The following is a 17,080-nucleotide window of genomic DNA, read 5'->3' on the forward strand; positions in this document are numbered from 1 at the left end:
AAATTGGACACACCATTCCCTGGATCTTAGGACTTCCTCTTTCTCAATTTACTTCCTCATTTTACTGGAGCACATCTTCTCTAGTAACTCTCATGTGAACAATGCATAGGCAAACTTCCTGAGTCTTGCATATAAAAAAAAAATCTATTTTGCCATTATTATTTAACAACATTTTGTTTGGGATAGAATTCAGGTCAAAGACCATTTTTTCTTCACTTTGAAGGTGCTGTTCCATTTTCTTTCAGTACCCCGGTGGTGGTGTGCCAGACTGTTTCTTTCTCGATCCTTTGTAGACACTTTTTTTCTCTTTCTAAAGTTTTTAGGGTCTTTATCTTTGGTGCTCTGACATGTCTTGGAGATGTGTCGGGGGGGTGTGTTTTAAAATTCAGACCTTTCGGTGTAGAAATTCTTTTCCTTTGTCTTGGGAAATAAATTGGTATTATCTCTTTCTCTCCTTTTTCTCCATTTTCTCTCTCTCTCTCTCTCTCTCTCTCTCTTTTTAAGCTCTTAATGATCGGATCTTGGATTTTCTGCACTGATTCTTCAGGGTAATTTTTTTTCTCTCTCTCAGATTTTAAGGAACTCCTACCAAGTGAAGGAGACAATGGTGCTGTGAAGCATGGTGCATATGGTTGGATGGCTCACTCAGCACCTTCCAGCTTGTCTTCCTCTGCTACACAGACTGGAAGGGTAAAACTTTGTTTTGTAGACCACTTGCTGCTGGTGCCCAGGCACATGGCCTGTGTTCTTCCAATCGCATGTACTAGCACAAGTGGAGGCAGAAATGATCAACATGAGGTAGCAGCCAGACACCACAAGGTTTAGTCTTCTGATGAGAAGAGCTGTAGAGGTGTCTAGTTGTGAGGTGGCTGTCACGGTGCCTGTCTCCTCAGGTCTCCTTTGGGCCATCAGAGCCCAAAGGATCAGCAGCAGTTGCTGCCATTCTTCTTCCTCAAGCAGCTATGGGATCGGGCTCTTCCCTCGCTATTATTTCTACCTAGGTAGCTTTGAGACCTGGTTCTTGATCCTGCTTCAAAATTTTGGGAGCTCCTCAATATCCTGTAACAAATCTCTTTCTGCTGGAACCAGCCAGAGTGGGTTTTGTTGTTTGCATATAGAACCCTTGACGTCTGTGTGGTGTGTGCTGGATACCATGGCAGGAGAGACAAAGAGGACTTCCCCTACCTAAAATGAAAAACGATTTTGTAGGATGAATGGTAACTGAGGAGAGACTTTTAGGATGAGTAGAAGTTTACTGAATGGACAGAGGTAGAAAAAGATTTCAGACTGAGGCACAAAAGTGAGAGAGCTCATACATATTCATTTACCATTTATTCATTTATTAAATATTCATGAATACACATTATGTTCTAGGTCCTGGGCTAGATGCTAGGCATCCAACAGTGAGTAAGAAGATAATCATGAGGGCAGCCCCGGTGGTGCAGTGGTTTAGCGCTGCCTGCAGCCCAGGGTGATCCTGGAGACTTGGGATCAAGTCCCACATCAGGCTCCCTGCATGGAGCCTGCTTCTCCCTCTGCCTGTGTCTCTGCCTCTCTCTCTCTCTCTATCTCTGTCTCTCATGAATAAATAAATAAAATCCTTTTTTTTTTAAAGAAGATAATCATGATTCTTGCCCACGGGATGTTTATATATTTTCAAATTGTGCAATTTAGATATGAAGGTGACAATAAGCAAATTGTGTGTCCCTTTTACATTAAGTACTCGCCTCTTGGGAGGTGAAGGGGAATATTCTTTCTTACCTGCCTTCTTACGAGTAAGTACTGGTGAGATAATCCTTAGAATGCTGGGCATAGTTGGTTCTATCCAGGTGAAAATGATGACCCTTTTCTGAATAAATTGAATAGTCTTGTCTATCTTACTTGACCCACATCCCAAGTTATGTGTGTTGGTGCTGCAGAAAATCAGAGCTAGAGGGATGCCTGGGTGGCTCAGTGGTTGAGCATCTGCCTTAGGCTTAGGGCGTGATCCCGGGGTTCTGTTCCACATTGGGCTTTCCCAGGGAGGCTGCTTTTCCCTCTGCTTATGTTTCTGCCTCTCTCTCTGTGTCTCATGAATAAATATTCGAGATGCCCATTACCATTGCAGGCTTTGTGTCTTGGACTCCAAATGGCCAAGCCCAGTCATGGCATGACAGGTTCCCAAGGACAACACATGATAATTGGGGCTGATGCTCTGAGATCCAAGGAAATCCGCTGCCAGCCACTTTCTGTGTAATAATGATCTCTTTACCTGGAAGGCTTGATGCGTTGGCTACGTTTTGGATTCATTAATGACATGAAAGATAACGTTCCTTCCTGATTTTATATTATTGTCTATAATACCAAATTCCATCCTTGCTTTTCCTGGACTTTTTCCCTTCTGGGAACTGGCACAGTCCCATGTTCATTAAATTATGGGAACTGGTGGAGAGCCAATGGCAATGGCAATCCAAGAGGCAAATTCGAGATTCCAATAGCCAGTTGCAGAATCAAATTTTCAAAGATTTCATTGCTAGGACATTTTGTGAAACTGGTCTATAATAATAATAGTAGTAGTTAACATTTAAAGAATGCTTTTTATGTGCCAGTAGCTATGATAAGTATTTATATGCATTCTTACCCATAATCTCTACAACATCACCATGACATAAGTCTTTGTATTGTTGCCATTTTAAGATGATGAGGTTGGGGGTGGTTAAGTAGCTTGTTCAAACCAGGTCAGTTAATAAGTGCCAGAGCCAAGATTAGAACCCAGGACAGTGAAAGTGACAGCCTGAGCTCAGAAACCACTTTACTCCATTGTCTCTCTTGGAGAGTAGGGGGTTTTGTTCTAATAATCTGTCTCTATTTGACATTCTTCCTCACTCCTGGGATAGAGTTTGAACAAAACTAAGATTTTCTTAAGCCGAAGGTTTGAAGAAATTATGAATTGAACTTAGTCCAATTAGTTTCATGCATAGGCATAACCTAAAACGAAACATTGCCAGCTCCTCCTCTGATTGGTCTGACTAGCATAAATTTTGCATAAATTGTAAAATTTATAACTCTAAAATATGCAGAATTTATGCCTCTAAAATAGTTTGGATTTTAACTCAATATAATGAAAGAAAATGCCGTAGAGCATTCTTAAAATTTTAATTGCGAATATATATCCTCTCTGAAGTACCATAATGTTACAAGATGATGTTTTACAGTGCTCCGTGATAACCCATTGGTGTTGCTACTATTTTTAAGACATACATTTATTTCCAAGATGTTCAAATGGCATATTACAGAAACTCAGCTGGATTTTGATCTTTAAAAATCTGGAAATGACGGAAATGGTTTTCTGGATTTAAGTGAGAACATCCTTACTGCTAAAACAGCCCCTTAATTAGATTCATTTCTAGAACTGCTTTACTAACACATGCAAATGATATAAACGTGTTGCTAAACCATCTGCAGATGATTTAGCCTCCCGCCCCCGGTAATCACCCAGGGGCCTCAATAGTGGTCTTCGGAACAAGTGTCATTCAATTCTGCACCTCCTTCATATTTAGCATAGCAGTGTCCTGCTCATTGAAATGGGTTCCTAGTTCTTGAAACTGAAGGCTTTTTAGCAGTAGTGAGTGCATCTTGAAAACTGAGAGCTTTAGCTTCCTGGTGAAAAATGGCTGATTTTCTCCTCTGTCTTATTTGGCAAAACAGGCAGTTGCAAGAATCTGAAACAAAGTGACAGACTACTGAAATCACAGACTCTGACAAGTCGAGAAGTGCAGTGTCATCCAAGCCAAACCTCTTCTACAATCTCTGAAAGATGCTCATCTTCTGGCTGAATAGTCCACTGAAAAGATACTCACCATCCCACTGACACAGTTCCAGCCAGCGTTTATGGAGCACCTGCTGCGTGCCAAGCTCTGTTCCCCTGGCCCCTGGCCCCGTGGAGTCTATGGTCTGAGGCAGGGGGGAAGGTGAGTGAGCAAGTAGCTATAGTTACATGTGGGCTGTTTTAGTTGCCCCCTGTTGTTGAAGGAGGTTATTCCCAACCTGGGGTGGGAGGGATAACTGAACACATGCCACACAACACTGGACAGGGGAGGTTGTCACGTATACTCACAGCCCGGGGGAAGAGGACACCTCATGCCCGTGAGGTGTTGCACTGCAAGATGGAGCAAATCGTCTGGGCTGTGAGAGTCAAGCTTTGCAGTATCAAGAAGGTGGGGTACCCTTGGTTCCTGCAAGAGGATGTGACTGGCTTGTCTGAATAATTCCATGAGGTGGCAGGGAACTGAAGCCCACTGGTCAGAGAAGAGCAGGAACTGCACCTGGGCCATGGAATACGGAGGCTCGCTTGGCTGCAGGGGCAGAGTAGGGGTGGGGGGGGCTGGCAGGTGGGCCATCTGAGGCCCTCTCCATTGCACCAGATGCCGGGGCAGCATGTACTGATGAGCATCCAACTCGGGCCCTACACAAGAGGACACTCTGAGGTGGGACGATTAAAACAGGGCTTGGGGTAGGTGAGGTCAGGGACAGGCATTCCTGAGAAAGGAACATTTATTTTTATTTTTTTAAAGATTGTATTTATTCATGATAGACAGAGAGAGAGAAAGAGAGAGAAGCAGAGAGAAAAGCAGGCTCCATGCCAGGAGCCGGACTCGGGACTCCATCCCAGACTCCAGGATCACGCCCCGGGCCAAAGGCAGGTGCTGAACCGCTGAGCCTCCTGGGGATCCCAGAAAGGAACATTTAAACTGAGACCCGAAGAATGAGTTGGAATTAAACATCCCCCAGGTGAGTTTGAGTGGAGTGTGCAGAGGGAATGGCGTGGGCACACTAGGGTGAGTCTAGAGCCCAGGTTGTGTATATGGGAGGGTGGGGGGTACAGAGGGAGACTGGGAGAAGTTAACCCAACTGGACTGGGCATGTGTGAAGAAAGGGCAGTGTGAGATTAAATGGGAGAGAGTCCGGGGGTCCGTCACACGGAGCCTACCCATCCACAGCGTCAGACAGGTAACCTCAAGGAACCGTAGGAAGGTCACACAACAGGGTGCTGCAGGCTGAGAGCCTCCATCCACGTGGGAGAGCCCTACTCAGCTCCTGACGGTTCTTGCCATGGGAGGGCGTGTGCCCAGTGTTAGCAGAGGCACTGATTTTCCGAGGGAAGCCTTACATTTTGATTTGTACACGAGATTTTTAAAATTATAAACATTGGCTTTCCTTGAAATTCACAAAATTTCATGTGTGAGCCAAACGAGACCTATCATCCTACAGGCTTCTGGTTTGCAACCTCTAATGAAAAGCCTTGAAAGCCAGGAGGAAGAGTTTATGTTTTACCCCCAGAGCATTGGGGAGCTATTGCAGAGCTTTGGAAGAGATAAGGGCAGGATTGCACTTGTATTTTTAGAAGGATGGCACTTCCTGAAGGCCAGATGGGAAGCTAAGATGGCAGTCTCCACGCCTGGCCTGGGGAAGTGTCTGTGAAGATGGAGAGAAGTTGTTTTCATTCAAGAAACATGCAGGAGGCAGAAGCGATAGGACATGGATGTTGGAGGGAAGGAATCAGGCTTCTGACCTATCGCATTATCAGGTAGTTATTAGAAATAACCTTCTTGGGATCCCTGGGTGGCGCAGCGGTTTATTGCCTGCCTTTGGCCCAGGGCGCGATCCTGTAGACCTGGGATCAAATCCCATGTTGAGCTCCCAGTGCATGGAGCACAGCCTCTGCCTGTGTCTCTGCCTCTCTCTCTCTCTGACTATCATAAATAAATAAAAATTAAAAAAAAAAAGAAATAACCTTCTTATAGCTTCTAGATATTGAAAGCCATCAAAGACTTGCCCTGCATCTTCTAATTACTCCATACATGGAGGCTGAGGCGGGGAGTAGTTAATGGCATGGAAAAGGCAAAATGCTTTCAGCCTAGAACTTTTAAACCAGAACAAAATATGATGGGGGGGGGGGGGCAATTAATGTACTTCCCCAGCCATAGGCCAAGATTTAAATGAATTTTCATTTTCTGAGTTCTCACAAAGTGATTCAGGGGCTAGGTTATCCCAGCAGCTTGCTGGGTGCCATGGGGATTACAGACCGTAATTAGAAATGTACATAGTATATGATTCACCTAGTATGGTTAATTTAATTTCTTATCAGATGTTCATATGAAACTGAGTGAGGCTGGTAGGTTCTGATTGAAACTAAATGCCACTAATTTAGCCATTTCTCTACATTTTAAGGAGTTTGGAATTCAATGCGATTGCTTCCTCTTGATAAATGCCCTTAATAACATTTAGATTTTTACCCTCAGAATCAAATGCTGTCAGTTATTTCAACCTCTCAAGCTCAGATAAATAAGATAGCTAGTGTCCTGCTTGGATGAAGGAGGGAAAGTACCTTAAATGTAATCTCTTTGAACTGCAAAGTCCCAAATTGTGAAGGACAAAAGCCAGGTTAGCAGATATAAATGGCAGGTCCTCTGCAAAGAAGGTTCTGGGAGGTTTTCTAGAAAGATCAGAATCCCAGATATTTACAAAAGAGGAGGAAGGATGAAAGATAGTCCAGAGGACACAAGAGATCCTTAGCTTGCCCAGACTCTGCATGAAAACCAAACACACGTCAGTGGAATCTCCTTCATGCTCAGAATGAAATGGAATAAACTCTGAATGCTGATTCTTCTTCAGTTTTCTTATTTTATTCTGCTGTTTTTTCCTAACAAAATAAGCCCATTGTAGAAAATAAGAAAATTGTTCATTATGAAAAACTAGAAAAGAAGATATACTTAGGGGGGAAAAAAGGAAAGAAGGAGAGAAGAAAAGAGAGACGGAGGGAGAAAGAGACTGACTCAGGAGTTGTACCCCCCAGAAGTAACCTCTATGAATGCTGGGTATACATCTTTTCAGGGTTTTTTAGTGGATCCACATATCCTTAATTTTTTCCCCCAAGAATGGAATTCTACTCAATAGGTTAGAAGAATATCAGCCAACCCCCAGAGCTAACTTAATTTATATCCTAAGCCTCCATTTTCTTGGGGGCTGGGGGTGGGGACAGAATGTCTCAGCTCTGTCTCCTTGCTGGCTTCACTCCTGTGGCCAGATGCAGGGCTGGGGCATCCGGCATCCCTCGGCCAGTGCTCACTGACCGCATGGCCATGTCCCTGCCTCTGATTCTCCACCCCGAGGTGCTCAGTTGTTGGTACACACAGGGTGCGGCTGAGCCCGCCTTGTTCTCACTCCCGATTGCCCAGGGCTCCCTTCATTTCAGCTGTGGCTGTGCCTCTCTTGGGTCCTGCTCAGCTGCCAGAAATTCAGGGAGCCTGTCTGAGGGGCCCAGTTGATTGCCTGCTACTCTCAGACATATGGGTCAATTCAGCAGGGCCCAGGACGTGTCCCCTGGTTACGCAAGCCTCCTCCCACACGTACATATCCCTGGGCCATTTCTATTCCCTGCTGTGCCACCTCCCCACCCTGTGCCCGGGAAGAAAATGCAGGCTCCTCTTTGCCAGAGAGTCCTACAAACGTTCATGTACTCTTGATTTCCCTGCTTAGTTTATCCCTCCCTCTACCCAGCATCTGAAGAACATTTAGAAGTTTTCCTCCTTCTCAAGGGATCTTCCAAATCTGTTGTGCATGCTCTGGTTTTTGTCGTCTTGTTATTCCTTGTTATTCAAAAGTTATTAACTTTTGAAAGAAAAAGTCAGGCGAGGGTCCCATGGGTCCCATTTTCTTTCTCCTGCTGTTCAATTCCCGCTGCACAGGCAAAAAGTCAAAACAGCCTCACTTGAAGGGTGGAGGGGCCTTGGGGTGAAATATCAGGAAGGTGAAAGAATGCCAGCCACAGTTTTAGAGTCGGGTCACACTACTCATGCTTAGGGGACCCAAGGTCCTGATCTTTCCCAACAGCCTGGGAGGTGGCTCCTATGGGACAGGAGCTTTCTAAGAGGAGGCATGGGTGCGTGTGGAGTGCCCCTTAGCTGTGCTTTCTATCCATGTCCTGTGGTTCATGGTCTCACCCCGTTGGAGGCAAACACAAAGGGGCTTCCAGGTCCTGGGCCTTGACCCTTGAGCACAGAACAAAAGTATCCATCATGAAGCACTGAGTTTTCTTATCTCACCTCCCACCCACTGTGTGGCCAGAGGTGGCAGGGGGTGCAGAGAAAGAGGATATCCTTGAAGGGCTATAATCTCCTGGTGGGAAATGTACTTTCTAACTGCCATGGAAATAGGATTCATGTAACCCCTGCAGCCAGGTTCCCATTTATTTCCCTGACTCGGAAACATAGGCTGGAGAATCTTATCTTCTGCCCCAGAAGGGGACCGTGATCAGGGCTTGGTAATGCTCCAGCCTTGAAGCAGAAGCCACAGCCTTGAGATCGTGCCAAGGCAGAAAATGAAATATTGATGACTCTTCTCAGGAACATCTCTCTAGATGTTTAGCTTTGCCCCAAAGTCTGAGCTTCTCTCCACCGGCACCACACATGGAAATCCAGGAGAGCCACGTGGGTAAGAATTCTCATCCTTCTGCTGGTTTTCTTCTGCTGGAGGGAGTGGGGTGTGCCAGTGGGCCCCATCCTGGTGGTCAGAAACTGTAGAGAAAGAAAAATAAATTTCCCTTTACCCTTTGCTGGGAATGGTTGGCTGAGATCCCTTTATGTGCAGGGCACCTTGTAAAAGGATGAGTGTATCTGGGTGGGAAGTCCTCAGCTGTGGCTGCTGTGATTGAAGATGCTCTTTGGTAAGCTTAATCTGCTTGTTCAGCCTTAAAACAAAATTGGACTCACCTAAAGCGTCATGCTGCCTCCGCCCCCCGCTAGCCCAGCGGAAGTCTACCAGGTCTGGTTTCCAAGTCGGACCCGGTCCAGAGAAAGGAACGCTCAAATGAGTCTGGAAGCTCCTGACGTGAGAGCTGCGGAGGATCCTAGAGGGACTTCCCTGCCCCGTCCTGAGGCAGCAGCGACAGCAGTGACAGCAGCCACAGCAGCCACAGCAGTGACAGCGGGCTGCAGGGGCTCAGCAGGTACCCACGTTTGCTTCCTCCTACATGTTGCCTGGCGTCTCCATTCCATCCTCTGACACCAGAGCTGTTCAAGATAAACCGAGGCACACTACAAATGCGACGAGTTTATCCGAGCGAAAATTCCATCAGAATCGGGCAGCATCCAATCCAGCAGAGAGAAAGGAGCTTCGAGCTGCTGTACAAACGGAAAGCAGGCAGATGGGAGCAGGAGCAGGAGCAGGGAAGTTACACCAGGCAGAAAACCAAGTGGCTTATTGCAAAGTCTTTTGGCTTTAGGGGATGGCAGGGGTCTATCAGGCAGGTTACTTAAATAACACTGTTTGGGTGAGCCCTGGTGGTTTCGGTTTGCATTCCTGGGATTGATTCTTTGTGCTGAAGTCTTGGTTTGGTGATGTGGGCCTTAGCATCAACATCTCCAGTTTGGGCCTATTGTCTTGTTTTTGGCGGTTCTTACATATGATTGTTTTGGAGGCCCTAAATTATTGGCTCCTTTGTATTCTTATAAATCATTTTTCATCTCCTCAGATGCCCTTTCCAAACATCTATTGGTTTATTGTTTTGGGAACAAAAAATTACGATCCGTGTAGTGGCTGTTTAATGCAGATTCAGAGTCATTTGTCAGAAGATCAGAGCTTTTTGGGGCTAAGCAGCAGATAGATCAAAGGAAATCCTTATTTCACGTCTCATTTGGTATGACTTATCTTTAAATGTCAGAAAATGGACGTTTGGAATTTGTGTTAGCATAAAAGTACTCTCCTACCTCTGAGAAAACAAGCTGTCCAGCCACCAATATGCCAAGCAATGGAGTGGGGTGCGAATGGCAAAGCCTGGGATCTTCCTTGTGCCCTGTAGTGATCCTTATTTACTGCCCCAGTGACTGTGTTCTAGTGTGTTCTCTGTGCCAGGCATGTGCTGAATGCTGGCAACACAGAGATGAGTGGAGATGAGTGAGTCCCTGTCCTCCTAGGGCCTGCATTCGTGTGAATGATTACCCTGAACCATAGGGCATCTTACAACCTGGCAGGCAGATAGAGAGCAGGGTGGAGGGACGCTCACCCGGCCTGGAAACCCCATAAGGCCTCAGTGAATGAACAGCTGGAGGACAATCAGGAGTGAATGGGAAGATCCTACCGTGGAGCAGCAGGTACCCTAGAAAGGACACGGGGAGAGTATGGTTCCTGGTAGGAAGTTGCATGGGAGTTTAGTCTGGCTGGAACAAAGAATGTAAGATGACATTGCCAGGAAGAGATGACCCAGGGGAAGCAGCATCCAGGTGACACAGGGCCTTGGGAGCCAGGGCTGAATCTGTCCTATACTCTAAGAACCATGGGAAACCATTGGGGGTATTTTAGGTAGGAGACTCACGTGATTAGATTTGTGTGTTTGAAGAGTCCCAGGAGGGGACTGGTGAAAGTGTGTGTGTGGGTAAATCTGAAAATCTCTCTGTGAGCCTGTTCTCTCTCTTTACAGCAAGTTATTACTCGTATAAGGAAAATATGTAAGTGTGCATGTGCACGGAACATCTCTGGAAAGACAAAAAGCAAGGCACAATGGTTGCCTCCCAGAAGGGAATGGAGGCAAGAGGGACAGTTTGCTTGCACCTTTTGACACTTTCTGTGGCCGTGTTGTCCAATTCAAAAGAATTGTATTAAATCTGGTTATTCCAAAAGCATGCTTTAAAGGGGATGGAGTCCAGTTCCCAAGGTCAGATGAATGGAAGCACTTCTTCTGCATTTTCCCTGATAGCTGGGCATCAGTGTCCAAACACTTTCAGGACTGAGACTTCAAGCATCTAAAATTCAATCTGACACTGAGCTAAAGTCCATGTTCCTAGAAAGCTGCTCCTTCCACTCCCCAACCCACTTGCCCTATGTGGGTGCTCGTTCTTTTCTTGCAGTACAGAGCAAGCCTCTTCCTCTCACTCTTTAAAACATTTGCAGAAGGCTGTTACAGTTTTCCATAATTGGAGGTCACAAGCAAAAGCAACCCGAACCGGCAGGTAGTATAAAAGAGGGAATCAGCTAAGACAAAGCGGCCGGTGCACTCCCTCCCCTGGAGACAAGGGCACAATGGAAGTGGTACGCACTGAGCCCAGGAGACTCAGCGAGGCAGCAGCTGTTGTCCAAGAAAATACTGCCATGTAGGAAAGAGGGCCAGATGCTGCCACAATTCCCAGGGAGCAGCAGAAACTGATAAATCTTTTTGAGGTACTTCAACTTTAAAATGTTGACAGCTACATATTTTTTTTTGAACACTGCAGACCAGACAAAATGTATATACAGCTGGGCGGGGCCCGTAGGCCATCAGTTTACAGTGTGTCCTGTCATCTTTCCTCTAGGTAGCATGAGAATTTCTCTTTTTGTTGTATAATGGTTGGATTTGTAATTAGGATGCTTGTGAAGTTACCATTATCCAAATTCGCCTATTTCTCGAGTTTTCTTTGAGCATTAGAAGTAGGAGGAGTCAGGCAGCTGAGTTCCAGCCCCATGGAAAGCACCAGATGATCACGTGGAAGCCATAAAAGTACTTTTTCGTATGGTTGCATTTCCTATCTGTGCAAGGAGAAGAAGAAGACCTGGATCCCAATGGGGCTGCTTTACAGACTGTTCTCAATGGATTTCCCTTCTTTGCTCCTGAGCTTCAAAATGTTCTAGAGGTTGGAGATCTAAGATCAGGGTGCTAGGTGATTGGGTGGGGCCTCTTTTCTGGGTCTCAGATTCTGCCCTGTATCCTTACCAGGTGGAAGGTCAAGGCTGCTTTCTCTTTTCATTAGTCCTCCTCCAACTTGATTGCTTTCAGCTGGGGTATCGAACCAGGGCTCTTGGATAAGATGAGCCATCACAGGCTTCCTGCTACCGATTAGGGGCTGAGCACCTGTTTATGAGATTGTGATACACTGTTAGTAGCAGTGGGCATATTACTAAACCATGCCCGTGCAGGTGTTTTGCCAAAACGACCTGTAGAGCACTGCGATTGGCTGTTGCCCTCCTGAGAAATCCTTTCGGACAAGACTTGTCCCTTCCTTTCACCCCTCCTTTTCTTCTCCTCTGGTTCTGGAGAGTTCACCAGCCCAGGGGCAATGTGGGCAACGTTGGTGGGTGGGACCTCCAGCCTCCAGTCTTATCCTGCCTCTCTCATCCGTCTTCTTTTCCACTTCCCCTCATCTCTCCAGGCACCTCGCCCCGGCAGGCCTCCCAGCTCTACCTGTTAACAGGAGTCTTCAATGATGATTTAGAGCATCCCTCCCTTCCCCACTCCTACTTGCCCTTCTCTCTCCTGTTAATCCTTGTTAAGGTTGGGTAAAAAACCAGCAATTGCAGCAATGGTAGTTCTTTTTCTGCCATACAGAGTAAGCCTCTTCCTCTCTCTCGTCTTTAAAGCATTTGCAGAGGCTACTGTGGTTTTCCATAGTCAGAGGTTACGAACAAAAACAAATGCATTGCAAATTCCTAGAAGAGACAGCAGTAATGTAGCAGGCAAGGAAAACGACAGTATCGACTGAACCATGGGGACAAGGCAACAGCAGAAACCAAGAGGAGCAGTGGCAGTTGGACTATAGCAGTAGCCACAGAAGAAGGGAGTAAGTCTTACTAGGGAGCTCCAGAATAAAGGGAAGAGGCTTGGGGTGCTTATAATCTCAATTATCTCATGGCACTGAGGCTCAGGGTCACTCACATTGTGACTCTTGGCAATGCTTTCAGTCATTTATTTATTTTTTCATTCAATAGAAATTTGTCTGCATATATTTTATGTGTGCACAGTAAATGAGTTGGCCTAGGCCAGGAGTCTTTCCTGTAAAGGGCCAGAAAGTAAATATTTTAGCCTTTGTGGGCCATATGGTTTCTGTGATATTGTGATTTATATTAAATATATTTTTGGTCTTCGTCCCCCTTCCTGGCACAGAGCTCCTACAACCCCTGGAATTTTCTATGATGAAAGCAACAAGTATTTTGTTATATCAGTGAAGTGACTTTTATACCTCACCTAAGGATGGAAGCTCATTGCCAGTGAAGCCAGCCGTGTGATTAAAAGGTTGGAACTTTCTGTTCCAATCTCTAACCTTCAGAAGGACTGGAGTTTCAGTTCAGTCACCAATGGCCATGATTTTATCAATAATTCCTATATAAATATAATGAAGCCTCCATAAAAACCTAAAAGGATGGAGTTTGGAGAGCTTCTGGGTTGGTGAACACGTGGGGATTTGAGGAAAGTGGCATGTCCAGAGGGCACGTTCTATGCCCCTTCCTATATACCTTGCCCTGTGTCTCTCTTCTATCTGGCTATTACCGAGTTATAACTTTTTATAGTAAACTGGTAATCCAGTAATGTTTCTCTGAGTTCTGTGTCTCCAGCAAATTAACACAAGGAGGCTTTGGAACCTCTAATCTAAAGCTGGTCAGTGAGCAGCACAGGTGACAACCTGGACTTGTGAGTGGCATCTGAAGTGGGAGTTGTCTTGTTGGACTGGGCCTTTAACTGGGGGATCTGATGTTTTCTTCAGGTAGTGAGGAACTGAACTGAATGATAGGGCACCCAGTTGGTGTCAGAGGATTGTTTGGTGTTCACACACACACATCGATTGGTATGTTTCTTAATTTCTCTCACAGTACTCTTCTCTGCCATTATAGCACATAAACGGCCATAGACAATAAATAAATAAATAAATGTTTGCTTATTCCATGTATTCCAATAAAACTTGATCTGTAGAAACAAGGGGTGGGCCAGATTTGATCCATGATCCATTAATCTTACTAACCCTTGGCTTAGAGAAAATAGATTGCTAGTTACTCTTTTTGTCTCTCCAAATCCACTCTATACCTTTTTTTTTTCATTCTGTTCTCTATGCCAAGATGCTTGCTTCTGTGGACTGTCACCCCAGCTCCTTGCCCTCTGGCTTTTGGTTAGGATTGACAATGGGAGGCCCTAGAAGCATATCGGGGTTGGGAGAGAGGTTGGAGGAATGTAGTTTCTCTACTCCCTCCCTTCTGGGCTATGCTTTGGTAATGGCTGTGTTCCTTTACATGTTGGCATAGCTCTGACTAGTTGTTCAAACCCAGGGACTATGCCTTTTACCCAATCCCAGTAACAGCTCCCTTCCTTGGCCCTTCAGCCCAAGGGGTGGTAGTGGTTTCCCACTGTTCTTAGTTCTGGGCACTTCTCCATCCCCTGTATTCCTTACCATTGTCCATACCTCATGTGTGGTCCCTTCATTAAATGCTCTTCAATGTTCCCTTCAAGTGTGCTATCTTTTCCCCACAGAACAGTGTCTGAGTATGCCCTTAGAGGGGACATAGACTGTTTTTAGATATAACAGTATTGGTTACAACCTCAGATCCAGGATGCTACATGTAATCTACACGTGGCCAATCGGAGCACCAAATCACCCAAGCCACAGTAATCGGTTCCAGAATGTTCACATGAACCAAGTTGTTACAGTTGGAGGGAATAATGATACTTATGTAGAAACTACCAGAAAGTGCTGTCTATTCCCCTGGATTTGAGTCTGGGAAAGTAGGAATTTGGAGCTTCCTGTAGCTATTTTATGAAGCCTGAGGACAAGGTCTAACACTAAAGAAGGCAAAGTCCAGAGGTAACCTCATTTGAGTCACTGGAAACAGATCTGTTCATCGATGTTTTTGTCAAGGAGACAGTAAAATTCCTTTTTTTTTCTTGTTAAGACCGTTTAAGTTGAAATTTCTGCCACTGGCATCCAATAGCATAACTTATTAAAAAAAAAACTCTGTGACTACATTATACAAATATTATATTTACTGATACCTAAGTAGAAAAAGTCCTCTTTCATGTCTGGTTTAGATGTACACTAATACAGCATAGTGAAACCCACACTGGATTTTAGTAGTGATAAAAGCTAAAGAGTTGGTTAGCCATCAGCACACTTCCAAAGGGGAATGACAGGAGTGTAGTAGCATCTTGGTGGTTATTGCCTCTCCTACTAGAAAGAAAGCTCCCAAGCCATAGTCTCACCTACTTGGATGCTTCACAATAGCAAAGAGAGAAAACTCATCTGAATGAATGGGCAGATTGGTGCTATCATTGGCAAGACAATGAGTTACAGCCTGGTGTTTTTTAACAGTTATAAACAAATTATGAATTTGTGCCAGTAACCAAAATAGAGACAACTGGGCATAATAAACATTAAGTCTCAAAAGAGATCATCTAACCAATAACCTAAAATATCTTTTGTGGACTCCAACGGTGTTAATTATACTAAATAATACTAAGAATTTGTTGAGTGAATGTCAGCCTCGTGCAGTACAAGGATGGCAGATAGTTTTCACTTCTTGTGCCAATTGTGGTTGTGGCTGCTCAGATTATGTTGAGAACAGCTGTAAAGCCAAATCTGGGCTCAACAAGAATGAGTACCATAGTCAGTTTAAGGTCTCTTCTGCAGAAGTGGAAGAAAGGAGTACAGAAGGTACTTGTCACCCTTGAGAGTTGAAAAGTGAATCTAGGGTGAGAAGGAGTAGATTTGTGGTAAGTCACTTCCAATCCATGTGCCTTGGTTTACTCAAATTCTTAAAATAAGGGAGCTGATCCAAATAACTTATGTCTCCCCCTTGTTTTTCTTATTTATTTATCCATATTTTTTTTGTTGGCTTATGCCTAGCAGCAATGGATGCAATTTGTCCCTGTGTTTGTGGTGATCTCCCATCTTACGTATAGAAGCCAAAATCTGGTTTCTCACCCTCTTATGTACCAAGAGTGCCACCATGGAATGTGGGTCCACCAATCAGACCTATCTATGTTGACTTTGTTTGAAAGCTGGTGGTGGCAAGAGGCCGGCTCTGCGCAGAATCCATCTGGCAAGGACAAAGGCCACTTTGTTGAAGCTGCAGACTCAGAGGAGCTGGTGGTAATGTCTAGTGGTGGGCTGTGATGGCAGCTGCAGTTAGGGAGCCTCTGAAGGTATCATTGAGGAAGCTCTGCAGCCCAGGTAGTGGTGTTGTTGCTGGCATCTTCCAATGCTTCATCTTTGGGCCTCCTTTAGGAAATTTATCTGTTTAATTCTCTTTACAATAAAATCCTTTTACTGCTGAAATGAGCCAGAGTGGATTTCTTTGTTGTCGAGGAGTTTAAAAACTTATGATCAGGATTGAATGCCTTCAAATAGACATTTTTCTCCTTTTAAAGATGAAAAAAAGTCTTTTATGAATTATAAATAGTATGCTTAGCTAATAGTTTACAAAATGTATTTTGTTACAGTTATCAGCAGGATAATTACTGCAGATGGAAAAATACATGTCATAAAGGGATGTCTCACTTTTTCTTCATTAAGTACGCTGGATAAATGTAATTCTTTCAGTGTTTATGGTTCACAGTTTTACACTGAGAGAAAGACCCTCCTCTTAATCATTGCTAGTGTGATTTTCAAGAGTTTATAGGAACACTTTGGTTAGGTTTCTATTGCTTATTAAATTTTCTAATGATCAGAACTAAATATTTCATGATGGTAGATGGCCACAGCAGAGACTCACTTAACTAATTGTCTTTGCAAGTGTTTATTTAGAGGCTTTGAAACTTACTCTCCAAACAGTGTGTATAAGAAAGACCACATTGCTTTATTTTCTTTAATCAATTGAAATTTCACTTTACTCTCTAGCCTACCATACTATTGAAAAATGGGTGTTTAGAAGTCATGTCTCAAAGTAGGCTAAGGAAGCTTTACCTCCTCCATATTATCCATCAACAAGCTGTCCTCCCATTCTTTGAAAGAGATGATAGATATTTTCTTGATGTTTCATGCAAAAGTGGTATTCATCTGAAAATTCAGGCTCCTTCCTTGGAATCTGGCTTGCTCTTAAGCTCTTCCAGTGTTGACATTTTGGAGTCTAAATATTAGGGATTTCTTCCTCCCTTAGTCTTCCTAGCCCTTTCTCCCCTAGGGACTTAAAAAACTCCTAGGGTCTTATAGGAAAACTTAGGAACAAAAACTTACTGGATACAACTCATAGTTCCAGCCATAACAGAAAAATAGGTATCAGATTTCCTTTTTACTTTAAACAATTATAATGTTGGACAAAATGTATGGAGCAGTGGTGGACATTAGATGATAGGCAATAAAGGGGTATAATC

At 44.4% G+C, this 17,080-nt stretch overlaps 2 long non-coding RNA genes across 9 annotated transcripts in view; one reads left to right on the plus strand and one right to left on the minus strand.

Moving 5' to 3' along the window:
- Window positions 1-16,049, plus strand: part of LOC112654538 (uncharacterized) — a 33,231-nt gene extending 17,182 nt beyond the window's left edge. For 7 of the 8 annotated variants that reach the window (XR_007402189.1, XR_007402186.1, XR_007402185.1 and 4 more), the window contains 3 exons: window positions 3,688-3,950; window positions 4,574-8,472; window positions 8,784-16,049. This is a non-coding gene — a long non-coding RNA (uncharacterized LOC112654538). The other variant, XR_007402184.1, reaches the window with a different exon arrangement.
- LOC118350768 (uncharacterized) overlaps window positions 8,419-17,080 on the minus strand; it is a 31,428-nt gene continuing 22,766 nt past the window's right edge. The window contains exons 2-3 of the long non-coding RNA XR_004805233.2: window positions 11,723-11,860; window positions 8,419-8,555 (exon numbers count right to left, since the gene is read on the minus strand). This is a non-coding gene — a long non-coding RNA (uncharacterized LOC118350768). The remainder of the gene's footprint in view (window positions 8,556-11,722; window positions 11,861-17,080) is intronic.

Source organism: Canis lupus, chromosome 15 (assembly GCF_003254725.2).
Source record: "Canis lupus dingo isolate Sandy chromosome 15, ASM325472v2, whole genome shotgun sequence".
Taxonomy (NCBI): Eukaryota; Metazoa; Chordata; class Mammalia; order Carnivora; family Canidae; genus Canis; species Canis lupus.